Source organism: Pleurodeles waltl, chromosome 12, assembly GCF_031143425.1.
Source record: "Pleurodeles waltl isolate 20211129_DDA chromosome 12, aPleWal1.hap1.20221129, whole genome shotgun sequence".
Taxonomy (NCBI): Eukaryota; Metazoa; Chordata; class Amphibia; order Caudata; family Salamandridae; genus Pleurodeles; species Pleurodeles waltl.
The window spans coordinates 509212619-509231722 of record NC_090451.1 but is presented as its reverse complement, the minus strand read 5'-3'; the positions used below and the strand labels follow the sequence as shown (position 1 = coordinate 509231722).

General features: G+C 43.7%; 1 long non-coding RNA gene across 1 annotated transcript in view; it reads right to left on the bottom strand.

Moving 5' to 3' along the window:
- Positions 1–18658, bottom strand: part of LOC138267450 (uncharacterized) — a 54383-nt gene extending 35725 nt beyond the window's left edge. The window contains exon 1 of the long non-coding RNA XR_011199805.1: positions 18531–18658. This is a non-coding gene — a long non-coding RNA (uncharacterized lncRNA). The remainder of the gene's footprint in view (positions 1–18530) is intronic.
- Between the last annotated feature and the right edge of the window lie 446 nt (positions 18659–19104).

Below are 19104 nucleotides of genomic sequence, written 5' to 3'. Positions count from 1 at the left end.
TACCCACACAAGTGAGGTACCATTTTTATCAGGAGACTTGGGGTAACGCTGGGTGGAAGGAAATTTGTGGCTCCTGTCAGATTCCAGAACTTTCTGTCACCGAAATGTGAGGAAAAAGTGTTTTTTTGGGCCAAATTTTGAGGTTTGCAAAGGATTCTGGGTAACAGAACCTGGTCAGAGCCCCACAAGTCACCCCATCTTGGATTCCCCTAGGTGTCTAGTTTTGAAAAATGCACTGGTCTGCTAGGTTTCCCCAGGTGCCGGCTGAGCTAGAGGCCAAAATCCACAGGTAGGCACTTTGTAAAAAACACCTCTGTTTTCTGTGAAAAAAATGTGATGTGTCCGCGTTGTGTTTTGGGCCATTTCCTTTCGTGGACACTAGGCCTATACACATAAGTGAGGTACCATTTTTATTGGGAGACTTGGGGGAACGCTGGATGGAAGGAAATTTGTGGCTCCTGTCAGATTCCAGAACTTTCTGTCACCGAAATGTGAGGAAAAAGTGTTTTTTTGGCCAAATTTTGAGGTTTGCAAAGGATTCTGGGTAACAGAACCTGGTCAGAGCCCCACAAGTCACCCCATCTTGCCTTGGATTCCCCTAGGTATCTAGTTTTCAAAAATGCGCTGGTTTGCTAAGTTTCCCCAGGTGCCCGGCTGAGCTAGAGGCCAAAATCCACAGGTAGGAACTTTGTAAAAAACACCTCTGTTTTCTGTGAAAAAATGTCATATGTCCACGTTGTGTTTTGGGCCATTTCCTTTCGTGGGCGCTAGGCCTACCCACACAAGTGAGGTACCATTTTTATCAGGAGACTTGGGGGAACGCTGGGTGGAAAGAAATTTGTGGCTCCTGTCAGATTCCAGAACTTTCTGTCACCGAAATGTGAGGAAAAGGTGTTCTTTTGGCCAAATTTTGAGGTTTGCAAAGGATTCTGGATAACAGAACCTGGTCAGAGCCCCACAAGTCACCCCATCTTGGATTCCCTTAGGTGTCTAGTTTTCAAAAATGCACTGATTTGCTAGGTTTCCCCAGGTGCCGGCTGAGCTAGAGGCCAAAATCCACAGGTAGGCACTTTGTAAAAAACCCCTCTGTTTTCTGTGAAAAAATGTGATGTGTCCACGTTGTGTTTTGGGCCATTTCCTTTCGTGGGCGCTAGGCCTACCCACACAAGTGAGGTACATTTTTATCAGGAGACTTGGGGTAACGCTGGGTGGAAGGAAATTTGTGGCTCCTGTCAGATTCCAGAACTTTCTGTCACCGAAATGTGAGGAAAAAGTGTTTTTTTTGGCCAAATTTTGAGGTTTGCAAAGGATTCTGGGTAACAGAACCTGGTCAGAGCCCCACAAGTCACCCCATCTTGGATTCCCCTAGGTGTCTAGTTTTCAAAAATGCACTGGTCTGCTAGGTTTCCCCAGGTGCCGGCTGAGCTAGAGGCCAAAATCCACAGGTAGGCACTTTGTAAAAAACACCTCTGTTTTCTGTGAAAAAAATTTGATGTGTCCACGTTGTGTTTTGGGCCATTTCCTTTCGTGGGCACTAGGCCTATACACATAAGTGAGGTACCATTTTTATTGGGAGACTTGGGGGAACGCTGGATGGAAGGAAATTTGTGGCTCCTGTCAGATTCCAGAACTTTCTGTCACCGAAATGTGAGGAAAAAGTGTTTTTTTGGCCAAATTTTGAGGTTTGCAAAGGATTCTGGGTAACAGAACCTGGTCAGAGCCCCACAAGTCACCCCATCTTGGATTCCCCTAGGTATCTAGTTTTCAAAAATGCGCTGGTTTGCTAGGTTTCCCCAGGTGCTGGCTGAGCTAGAGGCCAAAATCCACAGGTAGGAACTTTGTAAAAAAACACCTCTGTTTTCTGTGAAAAAATGTGATGTGTCCACGTTGTGTTTTGGACCAGTTCCTTTCGTGGGCGATAGGCCTACCCACACAAGTGAGGTACCATTTTTATTGGGAGATGTGGGGCAACACACAATAGCAAAACAAGTGTTATTGCCTCTTGTCTTTCTCTACATTTTTTCCTTCCAAATGTAAGGCAGTGTGTAAAAAAGACGTCTATTCGGGAAATGCCCTGTAATTCACATGCTAGTATGGGCACCCCGGAATTCAGAGATGTGCAAATAACCACTGCTTCTCAACACCTTATCTTGTGGCCATTTTGGAAATACAAAGGTTTTCTTGATACCTATTTTTCACTTTTTATATTTCAGCAAATGAAGTGCTGTATACCCGGTATAGAATAAAAAGCCATTGCAAGGTGCAGCACATTTATTGGCTCTAGGTACCTAGAGTTCTTGATGAACCTACAAGCCCTATATATTACCGCAACCAGAAGAGTCCAGCTGACGTAACGGTATATTGCTTTAAAAAATTTGACATCGCAGGAATAAGTTACAGAGAAAAACGTGGAGAAAAATGGCTGATATTTTCACCTCAATTTAAATATTTTTTTATTTCAGCTGTTATTTTCTGTAGGAAACACGTGTAGAATCTACACAAATGACCCCTTGCTGAATTCAGAATTTTGTCTACTTTTCAGAAATGTTTAGCTTGCTGGGATCCAGCATTGGTTTCTCACCCATTTTGGTCACTAACTGGAAGGAGGCTGAAAGCACAAAAAATAGTCAAAATGGGGTATGTCCCAGTAAAATGTCAAAATTGTATTGAAAAATTGGGTTTTCCAGTTCAAGTCTGCCTGTTCCTGAAAGCTGGGAAGATGGTGATCTTGCCACCGCAAACCCTTTGTTGATGCCATTTTCAGGGGAAAAAACACGAGCTGCTTTCTGCAGCCCTTTTTTCCAATTTTGTTGAAAAAAACAAAAATGTCACTGTATTTTGGCTAATTTCTTGGTCTCCTTCAGGGGAACCCGCAAAGTCTGGGTACCTCTAGAATCCCTAGGATGATGGAAAAAAAGGACGTAAATTTGGCGTGGGTAGCTTATGTGAACAAAAAGTTATGAGGGCCTAAGTGCGAATTGCCCCAAATAGCCAACAAAAGGCTCGGCACAGGAGGGGGGAAAGGGCTGGCTGCGAAGGGGTTAAGCATGATTCCACCATAATAGTAAAACCAGCAGACAAAGGAGGTGGCTTTGTCTTACAAGATTACACATACTATGAATCTGAATTGAGAAGGCAAATTTCCAACCCCAACCATTATGAAAGACTTTCCTACAATTCCCTTGACAAAATACAACAGGAAATACTCAAGGTCACAACACAAGAAAGGGAACTTGGCTTTTTATCTAAAAAGGAGTTTTTGAACACTGAGAGCCGACGCATTCCTGTTTTGTACATTTGACCTAAAGTGCATATAGTTGGCAACCATACTCCTGGCAGACAGATTCTATCTAGTTGTGGCTTTGTTCTAGAACCACTAGGGGAATACATTAATGCCTTTATTCAACAGTATGTCTTATTGCAGGAATCATACATTAGGGACAGCACATATATGGTGAACTTAATAGAAGGTATGCCCTTTGTCAGTAAAACAGACCTTTTGGCTACCCTTAACATTACATCACTTTACACCATCACTCCCCAAGAGGAAAGCATAAGGATAATTGAGAATCTTCTTGAAACAAGATAACATCCCATAAGAGTTCCCACAGTTTTCATTATTTCACTTCTAAGGATTGCCCTACAATACAACTACTTCAGATATAACAATCACTATGGCGAGCAGTGCTCGGGGACTTCGATGGGAGGAATTTTTGCTCTCAATTTGGCTAATATCTTTGTTGATGACCTTGTACACAAATTTGTGCTCACATAAATCAATCAATACTGCTCCAATTTTACATGCTGGAAAAGATACATTGATGACATCTTTTTAATTTGGCCCAGCCCTGAAGTGCTGTTTAATAATTTCTTGCAATACCTAAACATTGTACAGAAACATCTCACTGTTACCAGCTCATTTCACAAAACCGAAATTGCCTTCCTCAACCTTACCATCAGACAGGAGGACGGCAAGCTTTACACTACCCTCTTTAGGAATCCCACAGAAAGGAACACCTTATCATTTACTCTTTGGTCACTTACAAGGAAGATTAGTTTCAGGAGGCAGATATTCTACAGGGCAAATTACTCACCAGGGGCTACCATAAAGTGGAACGTAAAATCCTCCCTAAATCGTGCCCAGTACTGCCCTAAGGAAGAGTTACTACAGACCAGGAGCAAAACACCCCTGAACAGATTGGTATGTGTCACCATATTCAGTCCACATGCCAACCAAGTTAGGAACTTGATCATTAAACACTGGCACATTATAGAGAGTATTGAACCCTCTATTGAACTACCACTGTTTGCCTTCCAAAAGAAGGAAAAATGTCAAAGATCATTTGATACACTCTACCACTAAAGGAACTTGTCTAAACACAAGTAGAACCCTAGAAGACTCTCGGGGCCTCCAACCCATAAAAGGACACTATCGTGGGACAGTTGTGTAGCATGTAAGTAAACCAAAGACGCTTAAACTTTTGAACAGGGTACTTTAAAGATTGACCTTAAGGTTTTCTCAACTGCAACTCTAAAAATGCTATTTACTGTATATGGTGTCCTTGCAAGTTGATGTACATAGGACAAACATTGCAGCCATTCAAGACCAGGATATGCCATCACATGAGCAGGCTAAGATGTGGAAGAAAAAATGCCCCTTTGGATCCACACCTTCTTGAACATAACCACACTGTTGAAGCTTTTGTTTGGTAAGTAATTGATATGACATGCGTCCATGAGAGAGGTGAAGACCTCACCCAGATTCTACAAAGGATGGAATGCCAATGGATTGAAAGGTGTAACTCCACACCCCAAGGACTTAATACTGCTGAAGAGTGGTGCTCCTATATGGCAGAGTTGGGCACCTGATTCCCCCCTTAAAATTGGAATAGTTGATGTCAATGCACACAACTATACATTCACATATAGGAACAGAGTTCCATCACCACTATTATATTCCCCCGTTAGGACCTCCCTATCAACCCCAGCACAAAGATACGTAGTCAGGCAGGCTCTGAGACCTAGGCCTGAGGTCACTGACTGACGGGTCACAAGTGGGGTGGCGTGTAGCCGGCAGAAAAATGCACAAACAGGAAACTTAGATAAGATCCCACAGATAGGCACAGTGACACCACAATGGTCTCAGGAGATAGACCCCATTAAAACACACATGGCCAGAGGGGTCCGTGCATTTCCAATCACACCAGAAAGTTAGATGCCACATGTAGTTAGGAACACAGCCAATCAAAACACAGCACACACAGCAACCACGTGCCCCTCAGGCAGACAACTGGACATGTACTCGCTGGCCCACATTATGTCCATGCAAAGTTGAGGCTCACCTGCCTTTGTTATCAGGACCTTATTTATGACTACATGACAACTGTTCACATTCTTAACCAAGAAAGGAATGTTTTAATTAATTTATGGCACTCAAACAAATGCATAAAACTCAGTTCCAAACTGATGTAAATTGAGATGCAGTCCTCAGACCCCAGTTCTGTAACTGCTCTCCCGGCCGTAATGTTTAATTAAGCATACTGTTCCCGGTTTGCCAGACGCATCCTGTCTTTTGTTTTTTAAAGGTAAATTCACAATTGAGCAACACACCTGTCATACTAATGACTTTGGAGGGTCCTTATAATGAGACACTATCACAAATCTCAGAATGTGCTCCATTATATTTCTCTCCAGCATCATTCTTAATAATGTATGTAATACAGCACTGGACAGTGAGATCGTGTAATGAGGCTATACTGATATGTTGTCATTCTATCTTCTTTATCCTTTTCTTTGATTTTTTAAAAGTTTTATTTATTTTTGGGTAACACTGACACTCTGCCAGACCGGTAGTTAATTATCCTACCATCCCTCTCTTCACAAGTAAACACCGGTTGTCATTCCACTTTTGGCTTATTTTATATTTTATATCTGTGTGGTATATTGGCTGTTTTTTGGGGAACGTCATTGATACCCATCCACGTGCCTGCATGTTACACCTTTTTCACTCTCTTTTTATGTGTATGTTACCGAAGGTTCACATGTTGGCGCATTAATTCCTTGAGCACTCCTAGTATGGCTCAAATTTTATTTATATATGGCTTCTGGGGTGCAATATTGATCACCTTGGAACAACCCCCACCCCCTTTTCAGCGTAGTGCCTGCATGTTTTATGCATTCCATCAATAATTTTCATATATTTTTCTTAATCTTTCTTCCTTCTATCTATGACACATATGCGTTACTCTAATGAGCCTATTGAAATCCTATTTGTTGACATCCTTTAGGATGGCCAGCTCTTATTGAAAAATATTGAACATTTTTTATGCCTTTTTTTGTACATGCCATTACCTTGCAGCATCCCAACACTATTTTGTGTCTGGGACTGTGATTACACATTGCATTGTTTAATTATTTGTATTTCAGTTCAAGTGGCCCGCAGTCCCTTGTTCTACATTCTTACTGTTGATCCTGATTACACGCTGTATTGCTTTATTGGATGTATAGCTGTACTGCTTTATTGTTTGGATTTCAGTTCAAATGGCCTTCTTACTGTGGGTCCTATTTCGAGGCCGTGCCTCCCACCTGGACTGTGCCTTCTCATTTGTGATCTGGCATTGCATTATTAAACATTTTGTTACGCATACTCCTGCCAAACCATCTAGCCTTTTAGGTCCAGCCTACACCGCTTGCACTGAGGTGATCTGTTGTATGTTTTATTGGGAGGATGACTCCTCCTTTCAATTTGGATTTGTCTGTTCCATTGCCTTGTAAAAATCCTGCCTTATCAGTGGTTAATTGGGATTCCTGCTCCTCCTCTTTTTGAAGTTGTTCACTCCCCTGGTGTATTGCCTTAGGATCTGCAGGCTTCCGTTTTTTCATTACATACAGTTCAGGGACTTTTTTGATACAGTTGAACAGTTTTGTACACCTGGAACTGTGTTTGCAGATGTGCGATCGTGTTTTCAGATGGTTTATGTGTGTGCTTGTTTTCAGTGGCTTCGTAAGTGTTTGCAGATGTGCAATTGTGTTTTCAAATTGTTTATGCATATGTTTGTTTTCAGTGCTTTCGTACGTGCGGTTAGATTACTTTTGTTGGGTGTTAATCGTTTTGTAAGTGTAAGTGAAAGAATACATTTATTTTTGTGTTTATTATTTGTGTGTGTTTTAGGCGGCAATGTGCAGTTGTGTTTTCAAATGGTTTATGCTTGTGTTTGTTTTCAGTGGCTTCGTAGGTGCTATAATATTTATTTTGTTACAGTGTTAATCGTTTTGTAAGTGTAAGTGAAAGCATCCTTTATTTTTGTGTCTATTATTTATTTGCGTGTGCTTTATGCGGCGATTGTGTTTCAAATGGTTTATGCATGTCTTTGTTTTCAGTAGCATATTCTGTTTGGTCTCTTCCAAGTTGTTCCTCAGTACAAAACTGATTTGCCGAAGATCACACAATGTTGGTCCAGTCTAAAAGCTGATATTCGAACTGAAGCTTTCAGGTTCAAAAAATTGAACTAGAGTGAGGGCAAGTTCAATTGACAGCAGGATAGTTCTGAAGAAGGTATACATTTCCAAAAAACCCAAACACCGCAGTGCCCTCTGAGGCCAGAGTCTGGTTAGTAAGACGAGCAATTGGGAACAGGTGATGGGCCATTATCTGAGTTGCAGCTTTCTTCCTATCTGCCTTTCCTTTTATTTTGTTAGTGTTTATATGTTTTGCTTAATGCGTGCCTTTCCGTTTAGTGGCAAAACATATAAAAATATGAGGCACTTTTTTTTTATTTTATTTTTTAAATAAACTACTTCTACAAAACTGGCTCCTGGTAGCCAAAAACAGCCCCTAACTATTAAAAGCTGCTTATAGCACTGCAGCGGTTTACACAATTACACAGATCTTCAATTTGCTAATGGGAGTTGTTATAAAAGAATGCAACATTTTTTTATTGTAATTTTGCTGTCTGCATAACCGGGCCACATTCTTCTCGTTTCTGGAGTAAATGCTTGATGCCCAGTGTGGTTATTGTAGCATTTATTTTCTGTTTTGTCTTTTTGGTTTAAATAAAAATCAACACCACCATCAGCTGTTGCTTTGTAGCTGTATCAAACATTTGGCAATCTTGGCAACTAGTCTCTGGTCTCTGGTGGAAGATTTTCCTGCTCTGTTGTTGGACAAGTTAGTTAATGTCTGCCTGTGAATTGCATATCCATCTGGTCACAATAAAGATAGCAATCTTTATTGTTCCTTGTGCTGGTTTCCTTCACACTCTTATGCTGTGGAGTCATCTTGGGAGGTGTGAGCTCATTTTAATAATTTGTCTGCTTAACGTAGCCTTTTATAATATGGCTCACGTATTGGAAAAAGCAGTCTCTACCCTTCAAGCATCCTGGAAAATGCACAGTGCACAGTGCAGTTAGTGGTAGATGAGCGAATATTACTAAATTACAAAACGTTTTATAACACATCCATTATTTATTAAAAGCATCTTTGCAATTTTAGTTAACTCAAAACTAAACAAAGATGAGGCACTTAGTTGTTTAAAAAAAAAAGAAAGTACTTTTACAAAATCCTTCTTATACTCCTTATAGCAAAAAAAGCCTCCAATATATGTATGTTGCCAACGGCAACAGTCATTGTATATATGTAGCTGCATTGCTGTGATCTTAAACTTAAAAATGCAGTCTACCCCTAAAAACTATTAGCTCATTTCAGATTACCAATGTATTGAATTTTGTATGGGACTGTGTTTTTAGTGAATTTGTATGTGTGTTTAAGTGGCTTTGTGCGTGACTTCCCTTTGATTTTGTTACAGTGTTTCTCGTGGTGTAAGTGAGATCTACTGTTTATTTATTTACTTATATTTGCGTGTGTGCATCTTTGCATTTTAAACTTTGTTTTATTTAGTGCGTGCCTTTATGTTCAGTGGCAACACGCTGCTGCATTCTGTTATTGTTTTAAAAATAAACTACTTTTACAGAACTGTCTCCTTGTAGCAAAAACAGCCCCTATTGATTAGAAGCTGATTTATGTAACTGCAATGGTGTAATCTTGAAAATGCAGTCCACCCCAAAAATCAATTCTTCGTTTTATATTACAGATCTATTGAATTTTTTATGCGGCCTTATTTTGAGTGGCTTTGTGTTTGTTTTAAGTGACTTGGATAGAAAAGCATGTAAAATTGGAATAAAATGGGAATATTCAGAGATAGTTTTATGCACTTAGTACACATATAAAGTATTATATCCTTTTTGCACTTTTAGTAATAATGAGTTGGACATTTAGGTGCAAATTCACAAAGCCTCCTGTGAGTACATAAGGGTACTTCTGTAGTATTTCCTCCCATACTCATAAATGCTCTTGTAAATGGACTTCCTGCTTTGTGCAAGGCAAACTAGAAGTACCATGCATGCACAGTCTTTATGTCAGGAAGTTCATGGTGCCCTGGACACACTGCACCTATTCCCTGATGTAGATATATTTTACACCAGGAACACAATTCAGTAAATTACCTGCTGTTACATACCTTTTAGCAACCGGTCGAGTTGGGCAGAGAATTTGTGAAGATAGATTATAAGCAGTGGTAAAGCACTCTATCACCTGGGAGGGTATCCAGGCGTTATAGCAGGATCAATTATGGCGTCTAAGGCTAAGTATAAGGTTACAGTGCATTACTTTCTCTAGTGTTTTTTCATGGGGTTATCCCCTCTAGGGGCTAACCACTTTTCTTACAAATAATATTTTTGTTATGGTGCCCTCTAGGGCCTGTGTTGAGCATTACAATCTAATGTCAAACTTTTTTTCTGATAAAGGTTTATATGATAATTGTATATGTTTTAATAATCTCTCCTTATTGCAATTATGACCATAATTCAGGCCAATTTAACATTCTTATTACACTGTGACTGTTAAAACACTCTTGATATGTTTGGGTGACCCTTCTAGTTTACTCTCCTCTGTGGCTTTCTTGTGTTTTTTTGGGGGGGATTGTGTTAGCCAGCCAGCAAATCTGATGTTGGTGTGTTGAAAGTGGTATTCTATTGGAATTAGTTTGGTAGATTTAAATTAGGACCACTGTAAAAGATTAAATTATCAGGCGGGGTAGACCAATTTATGTGGCAAGAAAAGTCCAGTTATGAATTTACAATACCAATAGCGCTAACTCAAGAAAATGCGAGACCCATTGCATTGCAAATGCTTGTTTCACGAGCGAACGCTGTTTTGAAGGGACTTTCACCACTCGTTCCCTTGGTTACGCCCTGCCGAACCACTGACCTTTCTGGACCAACTCTGAGCCCTTAGGCCTCGCCTTCACCTTTGTCAGTGCCTTAGGGAAGAGGGCCTGGCGTCTTCCGTCTGACAATGACAAGTATGTGAGACCGAGGCTCGCAACTCCTTTTCATGAGCCTTGTGCAGAGATAACTGTGGTCTCCTATCTTTGTATATTAATCTGGGCGTTTTCCTTCCTGCTTTGACGCCTACATTTCTACAATCCTGAAGCTCAGTTTGGAAGCTTTATTCAACAATTTTGCTCTGCTTCCACCACACAGATGTTCATCATTCTGGCCATTGTACACACCTTCCGTCAGCACTTGTGCTATTCCTTTGCTGGGTAAGTTTATAACTTCATTTTTTTAGCCTTATTGTGCATTTGTTTTAGCCTTATTAGTTTTTCGCACCCCTTAAAATTAAAAATAACATAAATATATTGAGTTTTTCTATTATAACTTCCAAAGATGATTTTAACTTTATTCCTTTTCTCTTTTTGTCTCATAAATGTATCTCACTCTGAGTTCCCCCCGATTTTTCTCCTTTTTAAACACTTCGGGTGTTTGTTGGTCTTCATCTGTTGCAAGCTCTGATGGAAACAATTAATTAACTAGTGTTGATTATTAATTAATTTGACACATTATCCATTTTTGATGCAGAGTAGTCATTTTCCCCTTCTATCTGTTTGGGTGTCCACTAGATTGTTTGGTCCTGATGAGACCCTATGTCCACAAATGGGTTGAAATTTCATCAATGCCATCAATACAAACAAATCAACCTTTAACAAATCCCTTAGTTGATGTAAGGGCATGGATTTATTCCTGTAATTTACGCATATCTATAGGGTTGGTTTTTGCTTCAAGGAATACAAAAATGTTATGTTGCTCTTTTTTGTTATTTGTATGCATTGTCCAGTTATGTTATGTTTGGTTCAGTTTTCTTTTTCACATGGGACAAGATGCATTTGATGTATATATAAAGAAGAGTATCTTTTTGCATACACCCTTTGACTACTATTTTCTTTTGTATTTCGGAACAGTAAATTTGTACCTAGCCATTGTACTTCATTTTACCATTTAATCTAATTTATCACTAATGAGAACTGCTGTTCATTTGGCCAATGAAGTAAAGCACACAGTAGGGTGGTGCTTAACCTATCAAAAAATAAGTGCAAGTGTTCTGAGCTTTTCATAGAAGCCTGTCCTCTGTGGGGTTGCCAAATATCAAGCCTGCCTAGTCTAGGATCCAACTCATGCCTCTATGTTACAGTACTCTCTCTTTATCACATTCTTGATTCTTTTTTATGACTTTGCCGCTAGGTTCCTGTCTGTTCCCCTGTCTCTCTCCCTTTTCTGTCTTTGTCTTTCTTACACTGGATCAAAGCCTCATGATGAAAAATAAGCCTGTCTCCCTAATATGCGCTGGTGGGTACGAACTACAACCTCTAGCACAAATTATATGCTACACTTGGCTCGCTGGTGCAGGATGGCACCTCAGTATGTACCTTTTTTGGGCATTTGCTACCAAGCCCAGCCTTAGGGGTGGAGTGAGTGCATGCCTGCGAGTGATGTCATATGTCACACTGCCAGTGTGTTACAGGGTAAAAGAAGCCTGACACAGCTGCTCCCACTCCCTGCACATACAAACCTTTAACTGAACACAGGCCAGATCCCAGAAACGTGCTTATAAAAGACTCATAACCACGAGATGGAAGACAGCGCTTTAGCAACAAAATCAGGGGGTAATTTCCCCTTTATCCTGCATTGAAATACAGTGAATTTTAAGCTGGAGAAAGGTAATTTATAGGGGCTACTTGATGTCTCTGAGGGGGGTGAGGCCTTTTACGCCTGTGCCAGGGGCCCAACCTACTATGGATCTCGAGAACTGGGCCAAGAATCCCTTCTGTATTCGATTCTTAGTAGTACACGGGAACAAGCAGGCTAAGATTCCTGGCGGTTGAGGTTTGGATATAGATTAGTGAACACGGCTCATGACTCAAACAGCATACCACAACAGCAATAAATCAATATCCAGCCAAATTCTTTTATAACAAAAATAAGTATTTTATTTCTAGCTCTACCCGTTCTGAGGAAAGTTACAGAAAGTTACAGCATTCACAGACAACACAGTTTTCCCCTTGAGGTCAGGACTCTAGTGTTTCACTGGCAAGTCACTGTCCCACCCGATCAGGGTTATTCCCCATTCACTGCTCGCCACATCCAGGGAATGCTCACTAGTAGGCCTTAACCCAGGAGTCCACTCTGACTCTTCGATTACAGTGAAAAATGTCTTATCATTGCAGCACTTTTAGCAGTGAGTCCCCCACGGCTCGCTAGACCTGTAATAAGTCTTACCCACTGCGGCAGAAAGAGAGTGTGCAGCTGTAGGAAAGTACCATCTTGCCTGGCATGTTACCCCCATATTTCACTGTATATATGTTGTTTTAGTTGTATGTGTCACTGGGACCCTGCCAGCCAGGGCCCCAGTGCTCATAAGTGTGCCCTGTATGTGTTACCTGTGTTATGACTAACTGTCTCACTGAGGCTCTGCTAATCAGAACCTCAGTGGTTATGCTCTCTCATTTCTTTCCAAATTGTCACTAACAGGCTAGTGACCAATTTTACCAATTTACATTGGCATACTGGAACACCCTTATAATTCCCTAGTATATGGTACTAAGGTACCCAGGGTATTGGGGTTCCAGGAGATCCCTATGGGCTGCAGCATTTCTTTTGCCACCCATAGGGAGCTCTGACAATTCTTACACAGGCCTGCCACTGCAGCCTGAGTGAAATAACGTCCACGTTATTTCACAGCCATTTTACACTGCACTTAAGTAACTTATAAGTCACCTATATGTCTAACCTTTACCTAGTAAAGGTTGGGTGCTAAGTTACTTAGTTTGTGGGCACCCTGGCACTAGCCAAGGTGCCCCACATTGTTCAGGGCCAATTTCCCGGACTTTGTGAACCATTACACGCGTGCACTATACATAGGTCACTACCTATGTATAGCTTCACAATGGTAACTCCGAATATGGCCATGTAACATGTCTAAGATCATGGAATTGCCCCACCAATGCCATCCTGGTATTGGGGAGACAATCCCATGATTCCCCGGGTCTCTAGCACAGACCCGGGTACTGCCAAACTGCCTCTCCCGGGGTTTCACTGCAGCTGCTGCTACTGCCAACCCCTCAGACAGGTTTCTGCCCTCCTGGGGTCCAGCCAGGCTTGGCCCAGGAAGGCAGAACAAAGGACTTCCTCAGAGAAAGGGTGTTACACCCTCTCCCTTTGGAATAAGGCGTCAGGGCTGGGGAGGAGTAGCCTCCCCCAGCCTCTGGAAATGCTTTGATCGGCACAGATGGTGCCCATCTCTGCATAAGCCAGTCTACACCGGTTCAGGGATCCCTCAGCCCTGCTCTGGCGCGAAACGGGACAAAGGAAAGGGGAGTGACCACTCCCCTGACCTTCACCTCCCCTGGGAGGTGCCCAGAGCTCCTCCAGTGTGCTCCAGACCTCTGCCATCTTGGAAACAGAGGTGCTGCTGGCACACTGGACTGCTCTGAGTGGCCAGGGCCAGCAGGTGACGTCAGAGACTCCTTCTGATAGGCTCCTTCAGGTGTTGCTAGCCTATCCTCTCTCCTAGTTAGCCAAACCTCCTTTTCTGGCTATTTAGGGTCTCTGCTTTGGGGAATTCCTTAGATAACGAATGCAAGAGCTCATCAGAGTTCCTCTGCATCTCTCTCTTCACCTTCTGCCAAGGAATCGACTGCTGACCGCGCTGGAAGCCTGCAAAACTGCAACAAAGTAGCAAAGACGACTACTGCGACCTTGTAACGCTGATCCTGCCGCCTTCTCGACTGTTTTCCTGGTGGTGCATGCTGTGGGGGTAGTCTGCCTCCTCTCTGCACTAGAAGCTCCGAAGAAATCTCCCGTGGGTCGACGGAATCTTCCCCCTGCAACCGCAGGCACCAAAGAACTGCATCACCGGTCCTCTGGGTCTCCTCTCAGCACGACGAGCGAGGTCCCTTGAACTCAGCAACTCTGTCCAAGTGACTCCCACAGTCAAGTGACTCTTCAGTCCAAGTTTGGTGGAGGTAAGTCCTTGCCTCCCTACGCTAGACTGCATTGCTGGGAACCGCGTGTTTTGCAGCTACTCCGGCTCCTGTGCACTCACCGAGGATTTCCTTTGTGCACAGCCAAGCCTGGGTCCCCGGCACTCTAACCTGCATTGCACGACCTCCTGAGTTGTCCTCCGGCTTCGTGGGACCCTCTTGTGCAACTTTGGGTGAGCTCCGGTTCACTCCACTTCGTAGTGCCTGTTCCGGCACTTCTGCGGGTGCTGCTTGCTTCTGAGTGGGCTCCTTCTCTTGCTGGGCGCCCCCTCTGTCTCCTCACGCAACTTGCGACATCCTGGTCCCTCCTGGGCCACAGCAGCATCCAAAAACCCTAACCACGACCCTTGCAGCTAGCAAGGCTTGTTTGCGGTCTTTCTGCGGGAAAACACTTCTGCACGACTCTTCACGACGTGGGACATCCATCCTCCAAAGGGGAAGTTTCTAGCCCTTGTCGTTCTTGCAGAATCCTCAGCTTCTACCATCCGGTGGCAGCTTCTTTGCACCCACAGCTGGCATTTCCTGGGCATCTGCCCACTCCCGACTTGATCGTGACTTTTGGACTTGGTCCCCTTGTTCCACAAGTACTCTCGTCTGGGAATCCATCGTTGTTGCATTGCTGGTGTTGGTCTTTCCTGCAGAATTCCCCTATCACGACTTCTGTGCTCTCTGGGGAACTTAGGTGCACTTTGCACCCACTTTTCAGGGCCTTGGGGTGGGCTATTTTTCTAACCCTCACTGTTTTCTTACAGTCCCAGCGACCCTCTACAAGGTCACATAGGTTTGGGGTCCATTCGTGGTTCGCATTCCACTTCTAGAGTATATGGTTTGTGTTGCCCCTATATCTATGTGCCCACATTGCATTCTATTGTGACTATACATTGTTTGCACTGTTTTCTATTGCTATTACTGCATATTTTGGTATTGTATACATATATCTTCTGTATATTTGCTATCCTCATACTGAGGGTACTCACTGAGATACTTTTGGCATATTGTCATAAAAATAAAGTACCTTTATTTTTAGTATATCTGTGTATTGTGTTTTCTTATGATATTGTGCATATGACACTATTGGTACTGTAGGAGCTTCACTCGTCTCCTAGTTCAGCCTAAGCTGCTCTGCTAAGCTACCTTTTCTATCAGCCTAAGCTGCTAGACACCCCTCTACACTAATAAGGGATACCTGGGCCTGGTGCAAGGTGTAAGTACCCCTTGGTACTCACTACAAGCCAGTACAGCCTCCTGCAGCAGCGTTTTGGATGGTGCCCCGTCCATGGGTTCTTTCAACAGCTCTGATCCTGCACCGGTGAGTAGGCTGCACGTGAACACTGCAGCAGCACTTAACAGACTATCCTCTGACCCTATGCAGTCATGCTCCAGCAGCCATCAGAGGTGTTTCTGTGCCTCTCCTGCAGGGTAAGTGTCCACGCTCCCAAAGGAGGGGTGGGGATTCTGATGCTCCCTATCTTGATCCCGTTGAAGCAGCAATGCTCCCACGGGTTCCACGCTCGATCCATGGGATCAGTTCAGATGCAGTCCTTCTTGACTCTGGTGACACAGGGGTCACCGCTGCTCACAGTTCGCCTGCTTCTGCTGGATCCATATGGCACAATTATTCCTGCCAGCTCACAATGCCATACAGGGTTGCTGTGCCACTGTCACACAAGGCTTCCGACCTTACAGTACAGCAGTCCGTACCCTGGCAGTCCCTCGTGGCATACAGGTTTGCTGCTACAGTGTTGCACAGGCCTGGCCCTTTTCTCCAAGGCAGTCATTTCCACAGCTGCCACTCTTGCCACACAAAATTGCTGCAACAGGGCTGCACATGCTTCTGCCCTTACTGCACATCAATCTTTACACAGCTATCTTCATGGCACCCCTCTCTTGGCATAAGGGGGTCGCCAACTCTAGTTTGCACATGGGCAACGACCTGATTAGGGCAGCATCCATCTCCTTACACTTTGCAGGGCTCACCCACTGGACCTTGCTCCCGCCCAGTCCCTCCTTTCCTCATAAGGCACACTGGCCTTGGCTAAAAAGGCAGGTGCTGGTGCTCCAGGCTCCAGAGCTGGTGGTCTTGGTTTCCCCGGGTTATATCCCATCACCCAGCAGGGAGACTAGGTGGACTTGGAGAGTTCTTGCAAAGCCTCCCCTACTAACACAGCCTGTCTGGCTGCTTGGCAGATGACACTTTTTGGGGTCTCAACCTCTCCTTCTGATTGTCCATTTCCAGACACCAAATGTGATTTACGGTCTAGGCCTTTGAAGTTTTATGTTGGGGTTCTACTTCTTTTGAAGTACACACTTCTCTCCCTTTTCCTCTTGAAAAGCCGCCTGTTGCAGCTGGAGAGACTCCGAAGCTAATAGTCCCACAACACAGGCCATAAGAATGACTAGAGTTCACACTTAGATGCCAGCCACAGTGATATGTGCATCAAAAGGCTAATCCTGGGCTCCTAGCCCCCACACCTTATAATTCCCTTATCAGCCCCATCTCCTTCCTTACATGTGTTCAGGTCCCTTCCTTGTGATCACTCAGTGAATCAAAGAGCTCCCTCTGAAGTGTACAGGGGGAGCCTCATTCTCCCTCTTGCGTTTGTCCCACCCAGCTCACAGGACTGCAACAATAGACATTTTTGCCTGTAGTGATTCCTCTACCTCATATCTTCCCCATGCATGCCTGGCCGTCCCAAAATGGAACCCAGGTTTCTCCATGTGATGTACCATTACAGGCACACTTAAACTCAGTGTATGCACACAGCTCACACACTGTCCTGTTACTTCCATGTATTGTGCCACCACAGACACACATACGCTTAGCACACACATTCACTCTGTGTGCACTGTTCAGTACTGTAGCCCGTCTGTGCTGACACTTGCAAGCACAAATGCAGCCAGCACAAACATTCACCATGCGCCCCCTTCACAAAACTACCCTTAATATACTGTACTCAAAAGTACACATATACCCAGCACATGCACTCATCATACACACACTGCATAGCACTACATCCTTTGTGTACTGTTTCCCTTCCATGTACACATGCGCCCAGTGCATGTGCTCACCATGCATGCACTGCACAGCACTGCTCAACCCCTGTACTGTACCCTTCCCAGGCAAACATACAACCAGTGCAAAGTCACCTCTCCTGCACTACACATCACTTTACATCTAAATGAATTAGGCCAAAAGGTGAGTTAAGCACACAGCAGCTGACCTTTCAAAAGTGAGTGGGCCTGTAGGCCTCCCTCCATTGATACAGGTTAAAAAAGACATGTTTGCTCCTACTGATCACTAGGCGATATGCTGCCACCACCACGCTTGTGCTGCTTAACTCCCGGTCAAGTTAGTAACCTTCCGCCACTATGAGGGTAGTGTTTTGGGTGCCCCTCGCAGTCCAACAAAACTGCAATCCGTAAGACATGCCTGTCATGATACACAAGCATGATCCATGTTTGCGTGAAAACAAAAAGTAACATGAGGGATCCAGGCAATAGCGCTGTTGAGCACTTAGGGCAGGGGTATATGTTTTTACCATGCAGAGGACCTTTACATCCCACAGCCTGTAACTGCTAATGGTATTGGAGGGGCACCCATATCCAGGCCAGCTCAGAGGAGCCCAGGACAAGGATAACATAATAGTGTCCCCTGATATGCATGTATTTTACTGCCTAAGACGGGCCCTTAGTTCTGACCTGGGTTAGGCCCACCTTGTCTTTGCATTCGAAACACAAAGACCTTCAATAAAGGCAGGGTACTGCCACAGAACCTGAAGAGCCTTAGATCATCACACCTACTACATATTATTTCAAAACGTGCACACACTTTAAATATATAACACACTCACATGTAAGTGCCACGGAATGTTATCTAATCTATGTGGTGCCAAATGCAGCAAAAAAATATTTATCGTAAAAAAATGTGGGTTGCCCTGAGAAAATTGCCTCTGGCACTGAGCCTTGTGCACAAACAAATGTTAAACCCCCCCGGGTATGGGATTTCCCTCCCTGTTGTCTCTCTCAGGGTGACCTGCTTATCTGCACGCGCCTATCTCCAGACCTTCGGCCTTGCACCACAAACTACCTCAAAACTAAACTGTAGCTGTTCCTTATCTCGAGCAGTGCTCTCGCTATCAGCGCAGACTCACTTACACGGTCTGTTGTTTGTTCCCGCGTGGAGCCCACACAAAGCAGGTCAAAGGCCTATCTCGTCACAGTGTGGTGCTGGCCGGTGACTGGGACGGCTTCCTCGCCAGCCTCTGAGTGACACAGCCTGTTACCATTCCCTCCCCCGTGACAGGCAGGAACGCGTTCTGCAGCAAACTGGCTTAAAGGGGCAGGGCCCCAAGCCACCTGACACCGTTCTTTTAATTGGACAGTAATGTGCATGAATGTCAGCTTTAGGCTGTTTTATTTGACTACCCACGCTAATCAAACCTTTTTCCACCTTAAAATAACGCTTAGGATATTTAAAGTGTAAATCAGTCAAATTGTGGCTCAACAAATGTGTTGTACTTCAAACCAGTGGCCTTTGTATGGTGGCGGCGCAAGAAGCTATCCAGCTTGGTATATATGGTTAACGGTGGTCTGGTGTCTGTTTTTGGTCAGTGATTAACTTTTTAATGTAAAGGTTAGTGATTGTGTTGGTTCAGTGGGACGAAATGTGTTTGAGCTTGAAAGGGACAGAAGTAGGTCCAGTTTGCCCATTTCTCCTTTGCAACGTTGT